Genomic DNA, 19153 nt, shown 5'->3' with positions numbered 1-19153 from the left:
GGAAACTTCCCCCTTCATCAGAATACATTGATCAGAGCTGTAGGCTATAGCCTGTAGCTCCGATCAAACAGCCATGCATGGATTAAAATTTGTCCGACTCAGCAGGGACCACATTGTTGGGATCCACTGGATGCCTGATCAGCAGCTGGCTCCGCCTTTCAGCATGTGGCTAGAGCTAGCTGCTTCCGCCTCCTCCTTTCCGGAGCTCTATTGAGCGCTGGAGCCGCAGAGCTGACTGAGAACTGAATGATCAGTGGTCATGTGATCACTCTGTTCTCTAGCTTAGAGCCAGCTGGGGGGGGGGGGGGGGGGGGGGGTTAGCTGCAACATCAAACCGAACGCTGTTTTTTTCTTTTTTCTTTAACAAACCCAAACTTCTCCTTTAGGGAGTCCTAGTATAATCACTGATTGTTAACCAATCTCTATCCAGTTTCATTACAACATACAGGGGGCGATAAAAAGGAGGTAACTGAGACATTTCTGGGGGTGTGGGTGCAGTCAGAAGCCTCAAGCCAAATTCATGAAACATGTGTGACATTTTAATTCCATTAATACCAACACGAGACCAATACATCTTGATCTTATTTGTGACACTTGTACTGTGTCGCTATTGTTGCCACCAATTCATAGAAGAAAATACTGCCGCTTGGCAACAAGGAAAGTACACATAAAGACGACCTCTTTGCAGACAAAATCCCAAAACAATTCTGCAATAGAATTATATACAACTTACTGCCACATACAAGAATCAGTCATAGGTTGCACAAATTTGTAAGATTGTTAAATATCTGCCTGGGTTCACACATGTCTCACGCAGGCAGTTCACACACTGCCCTATGCAAACTGCTGCAGGTGCCAATACAAAGTTATTGAAAAAGATTGCAGTGTGAAATGGTGCAAGAATTAGATCGCATGGACGTAAAAACCCATACGGCCTGATTCCATTGCAGACCAAAAAAAAAGGGTCCTGCACTATTTTGGTCCAAATGCGATGCAAATTCAGCCATACAATCTATGACTGAATTCTCATCACACAGATATTGCATGTGACCTGCAAATCACATGCAATGTCAATAGTGTGAACCCAGCCTTATTGACAATCTGAATTTCACAAATGTGTGCCATTAATGCAAGTGAAAAAAGGGCAAGAGGCTGGATTTCCATCCATCCATCTACCCAGATGCTTTGGAGAAAGTATTGTCAGGTGGTCTGGGAATTCTATCTTCACGCAGCTTAGTACCAACACAAGCCTGCTACCCTCGCTATGGCTGAGTCAAGACCCATCGCATGGAAAAAATCAACTGCATCTCAGTTCTCAAGTAGAAGTAGCCCTAAGTGGATGACATTTTGCTTGCTAAAGCACTGTGTATTATAAACTACAATTTTTTTTTTTTTTTAGAAAATACGGTTTTCATTTTTTTTTTGTGTAGTACTGCTAACCTCTCACAATAACAAAGGCAGAACCATAAAAGCACAAATGAAGTGCACAAGACAGGATGACAATACAGGAAAACAGTTGGAAGAGAGGAACAGAGCATTGTTCAAGAACTCCGTTATAGAATGACAAGAAGCTTCCATGGCAGATTTACCAGGTATGGCCAGTACAACGAACAGCTTACGCACAGTCTTTCAAGAGCCCTGGCATAGCGCCCGCGGTCTGCTGACCATGGGTGCAATGCTTTCCAGGCTCCCACAAAAAAAAAAAAAAATTTTTTTTTTTTTTACTTGCAAAAAGATGTGCATTTTTTTGTAAAAGCGAACTTGTCCTTTAACTGTTCGTTTTTGTCTAGGGTGAGAAGAGCAGAAATATACTTACCTAATCTGCCAATCCTCAGAGTGCAAGACCGTTCCCTGTCGCTTTGACGCAAATCTGCCCGTGATTTGACAACGCCGATGTGTGAATGACAAATCGCTGGACTCAAATTTTGAGATGCCATTCATTTGAACGACACCTCAAATCGCGGTGCGGGCCTGCCGCGATTGTCGTGTGGCAATCCACATCGTAGGAACATGTTGCCCCAAACTAGCTCTTGACATTTTTTTGGGCGATGTGCTTCTCGTGATGTGGATTGCCGTGATTGCAGGACAAATTATTGTGCTGTAAACCCACACTGCGATTTGAGCCGTCATTTAAATGAATGACATCTCAAATAAAAGGGGTAAATTTAGACAGGAGCCAATTAACCTACCAGCATGTCTTTAAAGAGTGGGAGGAAACCGGAGTACCCGGAGGAAACTCACGCAGGCTCAGGGTTGGGATTCAAACCAACGACCCCAGTGCTGTCATGCAGAAGCACTAACCACAGCCACTGTGCTGCCCTTTCTCTGACTTTCACCTGTTCTATACTTGCCCCAAGTCTGATTTAAAAGGATGAGAGAAAGTAAGCAATAGTGGTATAAGAACTTACAATCGAATACATAAAAAAAAAAAAAAAAAAAAAAGTACAAATGCAGTACAAAGGTTTTCCCCATAGAAAGCATACAGTTTTTAACATAACCCATGGCTAAGACACTGGTACACTAACAATAAATAGGATTTTTAAAATGGCTTACCTGTAAAATCCTTTTCTTTGAAGTACATCACAGACACAGAGCTATAGTAGTTACTATGCGGGCTATAGGCCACCTTCAGGTGATGGAAACTGGCACACCCTAAGACAAGAAGTCCACTCCCTATATAACCCCTCCAACTACTGGGCGTACCTCAGTTTTTGTAGCAAAGTAATTCACGTGTATACCAGAAAGAAGGGAGGGTCCTCTGTGACCCGTGATGCACTTCAAAGAAAAGGATTTTTAGTAGTTACATATGGGATGTCCCATAGCAATGCCAACTGAAGGGAGGGAGACAACATAAGTAGGGCTTCAAGAGACTAGAGGACTTCTAATGCTGCCTGCAGTACACTGCGCCCAAAGGCGATATACTCATGACCATTTACATCTACTTGAGAGAATCTGGTAAAATGTATGGAATTAAGACCAAGTTGCAGCCTTGCAGATTTGAGCCATGGAGGCTTGGTGATGCACTGCCCAGGAAGGGACTAACAGCCTTGGTGGAGTGTGCTTTAAGATGAAAAGGTGGAATTTTAATTTTTAAACCATAAGCTTGAACAATCACTTTACGAATCCATTTAGAAATAGATTTCAATGCTGCCTGTCCTCATAGGACCTTCCGTCAACACAAACAAAAACATCTGTTTTACAAATCTGAACAGTTGCCTTCAAGTAGACCATTATGGCTCTCACTACATCAAGAGAATGTAGTGACCTTTCTTCCGCAGAACGAGGTTCTGGAAAAAAATTAAGGCAGAACAATATCCTGGTTTAAATGAAAACCTGACACTACCTTTGGTAGGAAATTAGGATGAGGACGTGATACAACCTTATCCTTGTGAATAATAAAACATGGCTCTTTACAAGAAAGAGCAGCCAACTCCGATACCCTTCTTGCAGAAGATATGGCAACCAAAAAACAGTTTCCTTGTCCCGGAGGATTAATCCACGTTACCCCCTGAATAAAGCTACGAACCAGAGAGTGCCAAGTGGTCGTTGAAAAAAATACAGATAAGGCCGACACCTGGCCTTTGATAGTACTCTAAGCCAGCTTAATTTCTAATCCCATCTGTAGAAAGTCAAGGATCCTACCTATGACATATTTCCTGGGGTGCCAAGCCCTGGATTCACATCAGGCATGTGCCTTCCAGACTCTATAATAAATGACTCTGGAGGCCAGCTTACTAGCATTAACCAAAGTAGATACTACTGAATCTGACAGCCCACGCCTCTTTAGAATGTGGGTCTCAATAGCCAAACCAATAAATTTAGCATTTATAAAGTTAGGATGGAATACTGGACCTTGCGAGAGAAGGTCTGGCCGTGGTGGTAGGGTCCATGGGACTCCTACCGCCATCTTTACGATCTCTAAAATGTCCTACGTTTTAGTCGACTAAAACTCATTTTAGTAGTCTAAAATGGAATGGGTGTAATTCAATTGTAATGCATTAGTTAACAATTCTCTACAATTTGCAAACTCATAGTGCTGGAGTGAAAAATCTAATGTTATTTATTATTACAGAGGTATAAACATGCACTACAGACCAGTTTTAATTTTACAGTCAAATTTCAATTTAGTTTTAGTCCTAGTCTTGGTTAAAATGGAATTTTAGTTTTAGTCGTATTTTAGTCGACTAAAATAATATTAATTTAGTCGACAAAATTAACACTGCTTCTCGTGCCCCCTTGGTGACTGATATATGCCACTGCTGTGGCATTGTCGAATTGGATCCCGACAGGACAATTCAGTAATCCGAGCGTCCCCAGAGCTTCAGGGCCAGGCGTGCTACCCGAATCTCTAGAATATTTATGGACAAGGTAATTTCTGATTTGGACAGTTTTCCTTGGACAGACTTCTTCTAGGACTGCTCCCCAGCACCATAGGCTGGCATCTACCACTTTCCAGGTAACTGGTAGAAAGGATTTTTCTTTTTGGAGATTCTTGGTTATGAACTACCAACTGAGTCTTTGATGCACATTTGGGAATAAACACATTGGGAAGTCTAGAGCTTGGACCTTCTTGTTCCAAGTTGATAGGATACTATTTTGCAGCAGTCTCAAATGAATCCACCTCAAATGAAGCCACCATCTTTCCCAACAATCTCATGCAAAGTTGAATAGAAGGATTCTTCTTTGTTTTGACCACCTGAATCAGTTCCCTTATGGAACTGATCTTTGCCTGGGGCAAAAACACCCTCTTCCGAGCTGTATCTATGATTAGACCCAAGAATTTCAATCTCCTTGATGGTCTTAAGGAAGATATCTCTAGGTTGAGAATCCAACCTAGGTATTCCAGGTAGCTGACTGTGGTGACCAAACTCTGGTTCAAGTGGGCTACCGACTGATCTATCAAGAGTAGATTGTCTAAGTAAGCTAGAATGATTATACCCCGAGTCCTTAATCTGGCTAAAGGTTGAGCCAAGACCTTTGTAAACACTCGAGGTGCAGTAGCTAGCCCAAAAGGCAGCGCTACAAACTGAAAAATGAAGATTTTCTATCTTGAAGCGTGGATATTTCTGGTGAGCGGGAAAAATAGGTACATGGAGGAAAGCAACCTTAATATCTATTGATGCTAGCAGTTCTCCACCTTGTAGAATGGAGACCACTGATAGAAATTTACTCCATGTGAAAAGAGCGGATATTCAAAAACCGGTTTGGATCTTTGAGATCTAAAATGGGTCTGACATCCCCATTTGGTTTTGGTACCATGAAAAGGTTTGAATAAAACCCTAGCCCTCGCTCTTCCATGGGGACCACCGATGGCACCTTTTGAGACAAGAGATGATCCAAAGCCAGAAAGACTTTTTCTGGATCGCTGGGAACGTTTGATCTGAGAAAGCGAGGAGACGGGAACTCCAATTTGTATCCTAGAGATATTGAGGAAGCCAGCCATTTGTCTTGGCACCGTTCCTGCCAGACCCTTGAGAACTGCAGAAGTCTTCCCCCACTAGAACAAGCAGGGGCGCCCCTTCATAAGGAGGTTTTACTAACTTGTTTTGTGGGTTTCCTTCCCCGGGTCCTCTTTTGTCCCTGAGGTTTACCTCTTGAACATGACAGTGGAGGCCGTTGTGACTGCCTGGAGGCTGATGCTTTAGGGCACTGGAGAAGAAGGTTGTTTAAAATAAAAATGCTTAAACCTCTTAACTGGTAAAAAGAGAACTTTTCCCATTAGAAATTCTTTGGATGAATTTATCCAGATAATTTCCAAACAACTGTTCACCGCAAAATGGAAAACTAGCCAACAGCTTTTTACATGGTGCTACGGTTGACCAATCTTTCAACCATAGAACTCTACGCACATGCACCAGCCGGAGCATAAGTCGTGAGGCCTGGAGAATAGAATCTCTCATAGCATCTATTGTAAAACATAACGCCCCTGATAACCTGGACAAATCTTGGGCCTGCTGATCAGGAATAATCTTGAGCACCTGTTTAAACTGGTCTCTTAAGGACTGACATGCACCGATCACTGCCAGCGCAGACTGAACCACTGAACCTGCCAGAGAAATAATTTTTTTTAAATAGAAATTCCAACTTATCTGTTTGATCCTTCAGCATTTGAGAATTGTCTACTGGACAAGTCACATTTCTATTCACCGAGAATATAGCAGCGTCAATTGCTAGAATCCCCAATTTCTGATTAAACTCTTCCTCCACAGGATAAAGTGTTGAAAACTTATCTGGGTCTTCCCACTCAGAATACATAAGATTTTTTAGCAATGAATGGATAGGAAAAGCATAAATAGCCTGGGGAGGCTATAGCGAACCCAAACAAGAAGTGGGCTCATCGACTGACTGCGCTAATGGCAGCATAAATGTGGAGCAGACAAATTCAGTCAGAGATTGTACCATCAATCTTTCAGATTGTCAACCTGATCCTTCCGTATTTGACTCTGCAGAAGAGGAGTCATCAGCTTCTTCCTGGTCCCCTGAGAGAAATTCATCTTCTCTCGCCCTCTGTTCCTCAGTTTGAGGGTCCTGGGTAATGGAAGGGGACCTGTTGCGCTTAGTCCCACTCTGGGATGCGATTAATGCATCAATCTTTTGCTCCAAGCCTAAAATGGTTGAGGAAGAAACCTCTTCTGTAATAGACGGGTGTTGCAGCTGCTCTTAATACTGCAGCCCCTGATGGGCCTGATGTCTCACTCTGATCAGCCACTTCACTCTCAGGGGAGGATGCCATCTTTTTTGAGATGGTTCTAGGCTTTTTTGTGGCTGTAGAAGTCTTACTATAGCCCTTTTTGAGGTGTTTTTACCCCCCTTCCAAACATAACCCGATGCACAAAGCAGAGGTACTACCAGAACGCATCCAGTACTTGAGCAATAGGCCAGCCACTGCCGCTGCTATTAATGCTTAGCCTGATGCAATAGTAAATTTGTCAATAGGAAATGCCTGTGTCACCAAACCTTTCATGCCTCTTTGCTCGTGTCCATCCGTCAGCTTGCAGCAGCACAAACAGCTTTAAAACCATATTCCCGCGCTGGACGATGGAGGACACTAACGCCGCGCAAAGCCCCCACCCCCCCTCCATCGCATTCGGCCACCCTCCTGTTTTTTATTTATTTAATTTTTAAAAGCTTTCTGCGTTAGCGCGTGCCTCTGATCCTACAGGAACGTTCTGAGAGGGAGGAATGGCGAGGAGGGGCCCTGGAAGACGCCGAGTAGGGGCGGCAAAAGAAAAAAAACTTCATTGCTTATAGTTTTTTTCCCCAGCTCTCTAACGCTTAGCCTTGTGAAGAGAGGGAAGAGTACAGCCCAGGTGGGGGGTGTCTGGTGAAGAAACCCCCCCCCCCCAGACTTACCGGAGGTCTGCCTGTTAGCAGAAGAAGCTTGCTGCCCTGGACACAGCGTGATCTCGAGGAAGCATGAGAAGGTACATGCTCCATACAGCCCCCAGTGGTGACACTTAGGCATGACAACATTTACTTCTTAAAGAAGAAACATTTCATAAGAGAATTCAAAAATGTATTCGAAAACTCCACTTGCTTTTCCCGTCGCAGAGTTTCCTGGGGTAAAACCCACAGACCCAATCACCCTTCACGGTGGGTTCCGTTAAACCTTCAGGAACCGGGGACCCTAGGGGAACCCACAATCCTGAACCTGTAATAGCACCCCACCAGTAAAACTATGGCCTTAAATACCAAAAAGTACTGGAATCCGGGGTCCAGCTCTCTAAAAAGAGAAGTGATTAAAAGCAAATCCTTGTTTCTTCGGATAGGGGCACCATTCAATTTGGCCTAAAAGACACTTGGATCAGGCTGCATAGCTAGCCCCAGCAAGGATTGCTCCAGTGAAGCACAGCACATCTTCACTCGTGACCAACACTTTAGACACTGACAAAAAAAGCTGAGGCACTCCCAGTAGTGGGAGGGGTTATATAGGGAGTGGACTTCTTGTCTTAACCACTTCAATACTGGGCACTTAAACACCTTCCTGCCCAGACCAATTTTGAGCTTTCAGCGCTGTCGCACTTTGAATGATAATTGCGCGGTCACGCTACACTGTACCCAAATGAAATTTTTATCATTTTTTTCCCACAAATAGAGCTTTCTTTTGGTGGTATTTGATCACCTCTGCGGTTTTTATTTTTTGCTAAACAAATAAAAAAATACCGAAAATTTTGAAAAAAAAATGTTTTTTTTGTTTCAGTTTCAAAACTTTGCAAATAAGTAAGTTTTCTCCTTCACTGATGGGCAATGATAAGGCGGCACTGATGGGCACCAATGAAGTGGCACTGATGGACACCGATATGTGGCACCAATGAAGTGGCACTGATGGACACCGATATGTGGCACCAATGAAGTGGCACTGATGGACACCGATATGTGGCACCGATGGACACCGATATGTGGCACCGATGGACACCGATATGTGGCACCGATGGACACCGATATGTGGCACCGATGGACACCGATATGTGGCACCGATGGACACCGATATGTGGCACCGATGGACACCGATATGTGGCACCGATGGACACCGATATGTGGCACCGATGGACACCGATATGTGGCACCGATGGACACCGATATGTGGCACCGATATGTGGCACTGATGGACACCGATATGTGGCACTGATGGACACCGATATGTGGCACTGATGGACACCGATATGTGGCACTGATGGACACCGATATGTGGCACTGATGGACACCGATATGTGGCACTGATGGACACCGATATGTGGCACTGATGGACACCGATATGTGGCACTGATGGACACCGATATGTGGCACTGATGGACACCGATATGTGGCACTGATGGACACCGATATGTGGCACTGATGAGGCGGCACTGATGGGGCGGCACTGATGGGGCGGCACTGATGGGGCGGCACTGATGGGGCGGCACTGATGGGCGACACGGATGGGCACAAGGCGGCACAGGTAGGCGGCACAGGTGGGCATGGGTAGGCGGCACAGGTGGGCATGGGTAGGCGGCACAGGTGGGCATGGGTAGGCGGCACAGGTGGGCATGGGTAGGCGGCACAGGTGGGCATGGGTAGGCGGCACAGGTGGGCATGGGTAGGCGGCACAGATGGGAACTGATAGGCGGCATTGTATTATAATATATTGTACTAATGGATGCCAATCAGTGCCAATCAATAATGCATGCCAATCAGTGATGCCCATTATGGGCACTGATTGGCATCCATTGTGGCACTGACTGGAATCCCTGGTGGTCTAGGGTGGCATACCTTGTCCTTGGCATCCCTGGTGGTCTGGTGGCGTCCCTGGTGGTCCAGTGTGGGCATCCTCTGGGGGGCTGTGCTGATAATCGATCAGCACAGACCCCCCGTCAGAGGAGCAGCCGATCGGCTCTCCTCTAATCGCGTCTGACAGACGCGAGTGAGGAAAAGCCGATCACCGGCTTTTCCTATTTACACTGTGATCATCGTTTGAATTAAGCAGTATTGTACCTTTACACTTGTTATTCCATAATTCAAGCTGCACCTAGAGTGCACAGAGTTATACAGCATTGCTTTCTATGGTGCACATTTCATCTATCTGCTTTTAATGCAAATTTTACACTTTTTAAAAAAATTCAGCCTGCTATAATTTACAGAAACTACTAGGCTTGAATAATTTTTTTTCTTTTATACAGACATTTTTTTCTCCCCTGGGAAAACGCGTTCAAAAGCACAAAAATGTGTCAGAGCAGCATTTCAATACTGTATAAAACATGCAATCCGTTTTAGAGCTCATTCGCACCTAGAACAGTGCTGTAACACACACTTTATCATAGCACACTGTTTAAAAAAAACAAAAACAAACACACACACACACACACACTGCAGGTGTAATTTTTAGTCAAAATGAATGGGCTTCTTTTGCAGCACACCTGTAAGTATCACCACAGGTAGATGCATCATGCACTGGTTCCACTGTATTAGACATCTGCTTAACAACCTCAATGTAGTGTGTTCAAATACATGCTGGAGACAAAGCGCAAGCCCAGTATTTTTCTTCGTTTTAAAAAGCATGAGAATAGGTTAGAAACTCTTACAGGTTTTTACTGCTATCCAGTTCTATCTGCTGTTAGACACCTACTGTCACCATTTCTGTCCTGCTGAGCACAGCACAGGTCTCTCTCATTGGATGGCATGCCATCCATTGAAAACACAGTGCACATGCACCAGTGATGTCACCGCCTGCTAGTTATTGGAATACCTCCTAAACGTGCACGGATATTCATTTTACCTGCAGGTAAGCTTTTTATAAACTTACCTGTAGGTAAAAGTAGTAGAACAGGACTTTACTACCACTTTAGAGGATTTTCACATTTCAGCATGACAGCAAACCGCCAAAGAATGGCTTCACCAGAAGACCAAAGTTTTGGAATGACCCAGCCAGTCTAGGCCTGAATCCAATTGAAAGTCTGTGGGGTGACCTGAGGTCTGTGCACAGGAGGTGCCATGGTAATCAGATTTGCAAAGTTTTTGCAATGAAGAGTTGGCAAAGATTTCCAAGGCAAGATGTGCTGCGCTGATAGACTCCTACCCCCAAATTACTCAACGCTGTCATCAATTCAAAAGCGTCAAAGTGTGTTACGTGTGTTTATATCTCTCTATCTCTGGGTTCTGGATAAAATGAGAACAATATTTTTGCTTCGAATAAAGATCACGATTCTCACAATTTTCGGCGTAACCTCTTTCACATTATACATAAAAATTGGGCTAACTTTATGGTTTAGTTTCCTTGTTTTTTTTTAATTCATTGAAGTGTATTTTTCCTCCAAAAAATGCATTTGAAAGACCACTGTGCAAATACAGTGCAACATAAAATATAGCAACAACCATCATTTTATTTGCTAAGGTCTCTGCTATTAAAAAAAAAAAAACAACGTTTGGGAGGTTCTAAGTAATTTTCTAGCAAAAAAGATTTTAACTCGTAATCAAATGTCAGAAAAAAAGTTTAGTCTTAAGTGGAAAAAAACTGTCCTTATTTACAAACCAAAGTTAATCCCTTTGATCTAAAAAGAACCCAATGACATTGTTTCTCTAACTCTCAGCTGCTGAGCAGCTTTGTGAACATTGCCAGCATTTATTTTTTTGACAGCCGTCAGCTGTGAACAGAGAACGGCTCTGTACTGAACCGTGGATATAAGAAGTCTACACACCCCCGTTAAAATTTCATGTTTCTGTGATGTAAATACCGTATTTATCGGCGTATAACACGCACTTTTTTCCCCTTAAAATCAGGGGAAAATCGCGGGTGCGTGTTATACGCCGATACTCCGCGATTTCAGCACAATTTTTGGCCTCTGGGCGGCTGAAAGCCGCCCAGAGCCCTTCTCGCGGCTTTCGGCCGCTCTCGGACCTTCCGAGAGCAGCCGAAAGCCGCCGAGAAGGTCCGGGTGCCGCAGAAAGCCGCCGAGAAGGTCCGGGTGCCATTTTTAAAAACATAAGCGGACAATGCACTAAGACGGACAAGCTGCATGACAAGAGGCTGCAGTGCGGACAGGCTGCATGACAAGAGGCTGCAGTGCGGACAGGCTGCATGACAAGGCTGCAAATGACGCTGACGAGGCTTCAGATGGACACTGATAAGGCTGCATTGATGGGCATTTAAATGTACATTTTTTTTCCTTAAATTTCCCTCCTAAAAGTTTTTTCCACAAAATTCCCTCCTAAAAACTTGGGGTGCGTGTTATACGCTGATAAATAGGGTACATGTGTCAACAATCTCCCCTATTCTTCAAATGTCTGGGCAATGGGGTAGAGTGGCAAGACGGAAGCCTTTTCTTACACAGAAAACCATCTAAGCCCAGCAAAATTTTGCAAAAACACATCTGAAGTCTCCCAAAAACATGTGGGAAAATTTGTAATAGTCTGATGAAACCAAGGTTGAACTTTTTGGCCATAACTCCAAAAGATTTGTTTGGCGCAAAACACTGCACATCACTAAAAGATCACCATACACACAGTGAAGCATGGTGGTGGCAGCATATGCTTTGGGGTTGTTTTTCTTCAACCAGAAGAGGGGTCTCAGACAAGGTAGATGGAATTATATACAGTTCCAAATACCAGTCAATATTGGCACAAAACCTTCAGGTTTCTGCTAGAAAGCTGAAAAGGAACAGAAACGTCACCTTTCAGCATGACAATGACCCAAAGCATACATTCAAATCAAGGAATGGCTTCACCAGAAGAAGATTCAAGTTTTGCGATGGCCCAGCCAGAGCCCAGACCTGAATCCCATTTAAAATCTGTTTTTAATGGGAGAGCCACACCACCCCTTCTTCATTTGATGGTGGGCGGTCAGCAAGCGGTTAAAAAGCAACTGTCATTGCTGTCCCACTGTTGACTCACCAACAGTCCTAGTCACTTTAATGGGAGGGTTGGTGATGCGCCAGTGACACAACAAGGTGAAGCACATGGCGGCAAATGACAGGTGCTCTTTAAAACTTGAGGACTCATTGTTGCTGGCAGTTAAAATCTTTAAATATTTGCAAACAAAATGAATGTTTCCTATTTAGAATTTATGATTCAAACAGTTTGTAGTGTACAAAGATTTGGAAAACAATGGGATAAAGGTATATTCCTAAACGTTGTTTTATCTTAATGTTACAGTGAAATTGTGTGACTGCATCAATGCAGTGCATGTTATCTCAGCTTGGATTCATTGCATGAGTTTACCAAAAATGTAAATATTACAGAATATACAGCCTCATGCTACATAACTAAGCTCCATTTCATGCTGCATAAACTAAAATGAATCTTAAAAATAGAAAACTATCTTTAGAGAGATTTTAACTCCAAAAGCATTTTACTAAAGTAAATTTGATTAGAATATATATATATATATAGAGAAATGATTATTATTTTTTTAAATGCTTCAGCCCGGGAAGATTTTACCCCCTTCCTGACCAGAGCACTTTTTGTGATTCGGCACTGCGTCGCTTTAACTGCCAATTGCGCGGTCGTGGCGATGTTGCACCCACACAAAATTGACTTTTTCCCCACAAATAGAGCTTTCTTTCTGTGGCATTTGATCACCTCTGCATTTTTTTTTTTGGTTTATAGCGCAAAAAGACAATTTTGGAAAAAAAAATATTTTTTACTTTTTGCTATAATAAATATCCCCCACAAACATGTATAAAAAATTTTCCTCAGTTTAGAGCGATATGTATTCTACATATTTTTTGTTAAAAATATAGTTTATAGCGTCTATAAAACAGGGAACAGTTTTATGGTATTTTTATTATTAATTTTTGTGTCGACATATATCAGTGTGCAACAGTCAGCAAGTGATTTTTATCCACCCTGTTGCTATCAGAGGGGAACGGGCAGACTGGTTCGAGAGGATAGAAAGGGAACAGTAACTCAAATAACCACACAGGTATACAGAATACCAGTTCTGAACGCACAACACATTGAGCCTTGAAGCAGATGGGCTACAGCAGCAGAAGGCCACACCAGGTGCCACTCCTGTTCATTAAGAACAAGAAAATCAAAGCTTCAAATTGCACAGGATCACCAAAATGGTACAATAGAAACGTGGAAAAACGTTGCCTGGTCTGAGAAGTCTTAATTTCAGCTTCGATATTCAGTTAGTGGGGTCATATTTTGGTGTAAACAACGTGAAAGCATAGATCCATCCTGCCTTGCATCAATGGTTCAGGATGGTGGTGGTGGAGTAAGGGAAATTTTCTTGGTACACTTTGGGCCCCTTAGTACCAATTGAGCATTGTTTAACCAATGGCCGATCGCTGCACAACAATATATACGGCAGCACAATCGCAGCGGAGGGCAAATGGGCATACCTGTATGTCCCTTTTAATTGGTGGGGCTAACGGATGGCAATTTTGTTTTGGTGTAACGTCTCACGGCGCTGCAATTGTCAGATAAAGCAACACAGTGCCCAACTGCAAAAAGGGTTCTGGTCAGGAAGGGGGTGAAAATCTTCCAGGGACAAAGCGATTAAAGTGGTTGTAAACCCTTACACACCACTTTTACCTATAGGTAAGCCTATAATAAGGCTTACTTGTAGGTAATGGAAATGTCTCCTAAACCTACATGGTATAGGAGAACTTTGCCATCTACGCTTGCACCGTCATTGGCGCATGTACACTGAAGAAAGGGCACGATCGTGCAGTTTCTAAAAGGGCCCATGTGCATGTGTGGGAGCAGATGGCACGCAACTCCGGCCAGTCACAGAGCCAGAGCCCATGGAAGGAAGAGGGGTAATGATGGACACAGCCACCAGCGGGGGACTTCATTTGCAGGTAAGTGGCACATCATGCTTTTACTTTGCAGGGAACAAAAGGGGAAGATAAACCCATCAGAGTTTGCTTCCTCTTTAAAGCGCATGTATGCATATCACCTTGTAAAACAACCCATTCAGTTGAAAATAGAAATGAAAGATGAAACATTTGTGTATAAATATAAAAATAGATAAAAGACCTTTTTAGCCCTTTTAGAAGTGATCACATTCCCTCTGTTTTCAACTGCATCACTGCAGAAGAGCAAGCCGAGTTCCCAGCACAGCTAGAGAACTGACCGCTCCGTTCTGCTTAGTGTGGTCAATTTTTAATAGGAAAGCAGAGGGACTAATAGAAACACAAGGGATCACACAAAGGAAGCAACACAAAGAACAGGATACTTTTTCATAAAAGTATATGGTACAGCAGGCACATATCAGGTATATGAAATGTTGGTCTAACATTCTTTAACCACTTGCCATCCGCTGCAGGCCGATATACCACGGTACAATGGCAGTGGTGGGCAAATGGTCGTACCTCTACGTCCCCTTTAATTGGTGGGGCTAGCAGGTGCGTGCCCATCGCATACAGCGTGACCGTGGGTCCCGCGGACTCGATGTCCGCCGGTGTGCTGCGATCGTGCCATTACTACTTAAAAAAGCCGTAAACTATTCCCTATTTTGTAGATGCTATAACTTTTGCACAAACCAATATATACGCTTATTGTGATTTTTTACCAAAAATATGTAGAATACATAAATCGGCCTAAACTGAGAAAAAAAAAATATTTTTTTTTATATATGTTGGGGGGGGGGGGATATTATAGCAAAAAGTAAAAAATATAGCTTTTTTTTTAAAAATTGTTTTTGTTTATAGCGCAAAAAAAAAAAAAAAAAAAACGCAGAGGTGATCAAATACCACCACAAGAAAGGTCTATTTGTAGGGATCAAAAGAACGTCAATTGTCAGTTAAAGTGGCGCAGTGACGAATCGCAAAAAGTGCTTTGGTCAGGAAGGGGCTAAAATCTTCCGGAGCTGAAGAGGTTAAACTGAAATCAGAAGTCTACTAAAAGGTTACACGATACAAATCGGAAACAACTAGCCAGTAAGCAGAATACAAAGTGTATTAAACCTTTGCAAACATGACTCAAAGGATCACTTAAACATACAATGTTTTCAAGAATGTAAAAAAGGTCATGAAAGCCATATTCTGCAATGATGCCTTTGAGAAAGCATTTTAGCACAGAAGATTTTGAAGCCAACAGATGTACTCACCAGTTTTCTTTTATGCAAACATCCATGATAGAACATTCTGTGGAGAACTTTCAATATCTACAGGAGCATTTGATCAGCTGAATCTCCTGTATCACACCCCAACACCTTACATGCTCAGCTTTTAAACAGATTAAATACCCAAAATGATGCAAGAGCCTGTATTATAACCAAGATGCATATTGATACAGAAGAGGGTAAAGGATCATCTGTTGCCATGGTAGCCCTCGGGAAGAAAGAATAGTGGGAAATAAATCTGTTTCCTGGACGTTTCCCCATGGCAGCAGGAGGTAAGAGATTTACCATAGCAATACATTAAGAGACTGTGTAGGTGCACATCGCTGGTGTTAACGACAGTTAAACAATTTTAAGAAGTTGCTCTGCTTGGATATACAGTTGCAGATGACAAATCTTCTCTACTTAAATACTTTATCCAAGTCTCTTCCAATCCTCTCATTGAAATGGGACTCTTCATGTAAATATTGGGGGGAGACTTCAATTCAAAACTCACAGGTACAATGCAGAGCTTCATAGTATGTCCCCAACCCTTCCACCAGCCCAACATTTGCAGAGCCTGAAGAGCAGCATTGATGGTGAAGATTTGAGAAGAGAAGATTTTCCCAAGAGCATTGTGTATTGAGAAAAAAAAAATGATCACAGCATGCTTGCAGCTTGCGTGGTGACCATTTAGTAGCGGTGTAGTGGTGTGGAGACACTTTGGGGTAAATTTCTAAAGAATTGAATATGACATTCTCCAGTCAATGCAGGTCTATGGTTCTGGTGCCTGTTATAAAATACTACGATTGATTAACCTGCAGTGAAAGTCACATAAAAAAAAAAATAATAATTTTCTTTTAAAAGAACCATACACTGAAAACGGGGCACGAACTGCACGCCTGTGATCCACAGAAGTACAGCTAAACAAGCTTTGGATGTACTTCTTAATGCAGGACACAAGATTCCCAGATAACTATGGAAAACCTTTCACACTGAGGCTTTGCTTTACCGTCATTTTAGCTGTGATATTTGGCTGCTTTTAACCCCACTAGTGACCGAAAAAGGGTTAAAATTGCAGCGGCGCTTTGCCAACACTGCCCATTGATTTCAATGGGCAGGAGCACTTTAGGAGCTGTGTATACACCGCTGCAAAGATGCTGCTTACAGGACTTTTTCTACCGTCCTGCCAGAGCACCACTCCAGTGTGAAAGCACTCTGGCTTTCACACTGGAGTGAGAGAAGAGGCTCTTTACAGGTGCTAGGCCGGCACTAGCGCCTCAGTGTGAAAGCAGCCTTAGAGACCCCTTTTGTCATAAATCAGGCTGCACCTCTTCCAAATTCTCAGCAATAGGTTTATAGACCTGTAAGGGTTGGGCTACATGTCAAAATCGGATACCCGCTCCCCAAAATCTCAGTTTCAAAAATAGGAGCCAAGGAGGAGACCTTAAATTGAAACTTCCACTTTTGAGCCGCTTTAAGCAGGCCAACAGCCTCAAAAGTAATCCCTCTTTAGCCAGTCCTACTCTGCTTTGCCACTGGAAATGTTACTGTGGACACAATGCCAGACAAACACAAAATGGGGGAGAGCTACAAAGTTTAAAGTGGAGGGCCACCCTGAAAAAAAAAAATAAAAAAAATAAAAAAAAAAAATTAAAAATTACAAAAAAAAATAATGAAAAAATATATATTTTTTTTTTTACTTACCAGAAATGCCTGTTGCTAGGCACATAATCCTAATCTTCCTCTTCCTCCTCCGCGGAGATCTTCTTTCTTCTCTCCTCGTTGCATTGTCTTCTGGGTAATGGGTCGCGCTGTGTTCTGGGAACTGTGTGTTCCAGAACACAGCGCGTCCCATTCACAAAGGGCTGCGCGACTCGCGCATGCGCAGTAGGAAACGGGCAGTGAAGCCGTAAGGCTCCACTGCCTGCTTCCCTTAGAAGGAATGGCGGCGCCGGGACCCGAGAGACGGGTCGGCCTCGGGCGGCCGACATCGCGGGCGCCCTGGACAGGTAAGTGTGTTTATTAAGTCAGCAACTGCAGTGTTTGCAGCTGCTGACTTTAAATTTTTTTTTTTTTAAACGGCCCTCCTCTTTAAGTTTGGCCGCCGACCTGCAATACAATCAAAACAACACTTATCTCTGTGTTCAGATGTGTGTTTCTTGTGTGTCTGTTTGCCCCAGGTTGGCATTGTGTCCACAGTAGCCTAACATGTATTGCAATACATGTGAACTATCCCCATTTTTATTGCAAAGTGACAGGGTATAACAGTGTGCAGAGGGTTCATAAAGTAATTTAATAATACATTTGTCCCATTGCACCTGTTTAGCATGGTTTGACAGGATTGACAAATGGACCCCTATGAATTTTCTAAAGAGCACAGCAGTAACCTCCTTTTAAGCAAGCCGTCTTTTACTGAACCCCCAAAGAAAGGCTTTTGTGTTTTAATATCAGCTTGAGCAAACAAGTCCTATAAAAACTCAAAGCAAATGCTGAAGAGCCCAAACTTTACCTGTTGGCCTAAATATTAAAACAAACTTTCTTATTCATCTGACAAACTTTTTAAACAGTTTTATAAGCTTTTTATTTAAGCCTAAAACATTCGGGGGGGGGGGGCATTAGAGAGTGGTGCACTATTCTAACCGGAGCAGATCCTGAGCCCAACAAAATGGTGGGGCTAACCTGTTGCCTATTCAATGCAGTGCAACATACATGGCACATAGCAATTCAGCTGGAGCTGCATGCTCTGGATTTCCTTTACCCTGGCCAGAACACCCCCCCCCCCATCTCTTCTAAAGATCTGAGTGTGGGAGGAAGGAGGATGTTATTTGCAGTCCCTGCTTGTATACTGTAAGCACTGCAGGAGTAGAGAGATGGATGTGAGCTGTCTGCCAACAGTTCATCACAAACTGTACGCCAAGTCTGACCCGATGGGGATTCTGGGGGGGTTTTAGGCTTAAAACATACATGGGATGTTTTAAAAGCTCTCAAACTATTTAACTTGACAGATAGTAACCGGCCTTTTTAAAAAAAATTGTTTTGCCGGGTTTGCGCTTAGAAGCTTTGTTTTGTTAAAACTATTAACAAAATGGAAAACGTCTGTAAACGAAATGCTGATAAAAAACGCAAGTTGCCGCGTTTAGAGGCTGTTACAAGCATTTGGCGTTTTAAATGCCTCTGAACATCCGTCCGAACTCTTTTTTAGTTCCAAAAAATGCTTCTAAACTCAACTGCCTAGAAATGATTATAAATGACCCTGTGTACATGTACCGATAACATAACAGTGGAGAGTTCAGGGGTAGCTGAAAAAAAAAAAAAATTACCAACTGCTCCTAAACATCCGTTTACCAGCAGCAGTGAACATGAGGCCTAAGGGTTAAAGCGAAGGTCCACCCTAAAGTAGACCTTCCGCTCATTGGAACCCTCCGGCGCCACAATTGGCACCTTTCAGGGGGGAGGGGGGGTGCAGGTACCTGTACAGTATAGGTATCTGCACTCACTTCCGGTGTAGATTCTGCAGAAGGTACGTCCCTTTCCGCAGAATCTACGCCCCTTTCCGAAGGTCCCCCGCTGCCTGCTGGGAAACACACGGATCCCAGAGATAGCGGGGACCCTCCTTATTGCGCAGCGTGA

General features: G+C 43.2%; 1 protein-coding gene across 1 annotated transcript in view; it reads right to left on the bottom strand.

Moving 5' to 3' along the window:
- Window positions 1-19153, bottom strand: part of RPS6KA3 (ribosomal protein S6 kinase A3) — a 216778-nt gene that overhangs the window by 182484 nt on the left and 15141 nt on the right. The gene's annotated exons all lie outside the window — the stretch shown is intronic.

The sequence above is a fragment of the Lithobates pipiens genome, unplaced genomic scaffold (genome assembly GCF_037356315.1).
Source record: "Lithobates pipiens isolate NorthernLeopardFrog02 unplaced genomic scaffold, aLitPip1_a1.2 Scaffold_16, whole genome shotgun sequence".
In the NCBI taxonomy this organism is placed as follows: domain Eukaryota; kingdom Metazoa; phylum Chordata; class Amphibia; order Anura; family Ranidae; genus Lithobates; species Lithobates pipiens.
This window is presented reverse-complemented; position numbering and strand designations above follow the sequence as displayed.